The 1,979-nt window shown below is 34.1% G+C and overlaps 1 pseudogene; it reads right to left on the bottom strand.

The window, feature by feature from the left end:
• Positions 1 to 976: 976 nt before the first annotated feature.
• On the bottom strand, positions 977 to 1,095 carry LOC112481229 (annotated as a pseudogene).
• Between the last annotated feature and the right edge of the window lie 884 nt (positions 1,096 to 1,979).

The raw sequence follows: 1,979 nt of genomic DNA, 5'->3' as shown, positions 1-1,979 counted from the left end.
TCCAGAGAAAAGGGAACCCTCATACATTGTTGGTGGGATTGCAAATTGGTACAGCCGCTATGGAAAACAGTCGGGAAGCTTCTCAAAAAATTTAAAATAGATATACCTTTTGACCCAGCAACTGTACTTCTGGATATTTATCCAAAGAAAACTGAAACAATAATTCATAAAGATCTATGCACTTCAATATTCATGGCAGCACAATTTACAATACCCAAGATATGGAAGCAACCTAAACTAAATGCCCATCAAGAGACAACTGCATAAAGAAATTATGGTTCATATATACAATGAAATATTACTCAGCCATTTAAAGAATGAAATCCTACCATTTGCAATGATATAGATGGACCTAGACGTTATTATGTTGAAATAAGTCAGACAAAGATAAATACTATATGACTTATATGATATGTTGACTCTAAGGAACAAAAAAAAACCAAACTAATCAAAAACAGACTCACAAATATAGTGGACAATTTGGTGATGGACAGAGGGGATTTAGGAGGCTGGACAGAGGGGAGAGGGTTTAGGAGGCTGGGAGAAAGCGGGGAAGGGTTAAAGAAATACAAATTAGTTGGAAAGCACGGCATAGGGAATGCAATTAGCATTAATATATTGGTTAGGTGGAAAACCAGAGGAGAGAAGGAGCAATTAGGGGGATCATTTTATAAATTATATATGTCTAACCAATGTACTGTGTACTCGACACTAATTTTTAAAAAAAAAAGAATTTAAAAAAGGGAATGAGGATTCCAGTTCTTCTACATCCTTGCCAGTACTTGATACCATCAGTCATTTAAATTCTAGTCATTGTGGTGTGTATGTAGTGGCATCTCATTATGGTTTTAATTTTTTTAAATATTTTTTTTTAGGTGAGGCAACCCTTGGTTGACCTCACAGACTGAAAGGACCTTGTCAGCTTACATCCCTTCTTCTTCTTCTTCTTCTTCTTATTATTATTATTATTATTTTATGCCTGCAGCATCTGGTCTTCCTAGGTGGTTTCCTATCCAAGTACTAACCAGGCCCGACTTTGCTTAGCTTCCGAGATCAGACAGGATCAGGCTTGTTCAGTGTGGCATGGCCGTAGATTGTGGTTTTAATTTTTTGTTTCCCTGATAAACAATAATATTTAGCACCTTTTAAAATGTTCGTTGACCATTTTGATATTCTCCTTTAACTATTTATCAAATCTCTTGCCCATTTTTAAATTGCATTATCTCTTATTGATTTGTAGTTCTTTCTATATTCTGGATATGAGTCCTTTGTCAGATATGTATATTGCAATATCTGACCCTGTCTTTGGTTTTTCATTCTCTTAAAAATATCTTCTGATACTGAACTTTAGTGAAGTTCGAATCATCAAACTTTTCTTTTCTGGTTAGTACTTTTTGTGTCTTGCTTAAATATCTTTACATACCTCGAGGTTCTCCTCATATGATTTTTTGGTGATTAAATGATGATGTATTTAAAGGCTCCTAGGACAGAACTTGATATATAGAAAGCACTCAAAAAAATTACAGGGAAAACTGAAAGAGCATGTAAAGTAGAGAAACAGAAGGAAAAAGATGAAGTTGAAGGCCAAGACGGGAAAAAATAATGTAAACAGAGGAGAAACAGAAAGAAGGTATTTAAAGAAAATCATGTCTCTTATTAAAACAAAATCTAGAACTTAGAATATGTTTTGCACTGTAAGAAGAATCTCCAAGGAGTGAGGGAGGACTATGCAATTCCATATTCTATGTGGAATGGCTACCCTATAACCTCCCATTGCATCTCTGCTCTTTGGTCATTTTTTTTAGTTTGTATCTTGTTTTGTTTGTTCATTTATTTTGTTTTTTTGGATTCCTCATATAAGTGAAATCATATGGTATTTGTCTTTCTCTGCCTGACTTATTTCACTTAGCATAATATCCTCTAGCTCACTGGTCTTGATCTTTCTTCGAATACATGTTTTTCTTATTATGATTTAAAAT

This window comes from Pteropus alecto, unplaced genomic scaffold (assembly GCF_000325575.1).
Source record: "Pteropus alecto unplaced genomic scaffold, ASM32557v1 scaffold555, whole genome shotgun sequence".
Taxonomy (NCBI): Eukaryota; Metazoa; Chordata; class Mammalia; order Chiroptera; family Pteropodidae; genus Pteropus; species Pteropus alecto.
Note: the sequence above shows the minus strand (reverse complement) of the source record. Positions and strands in the feature narration are given on the sequence as shown.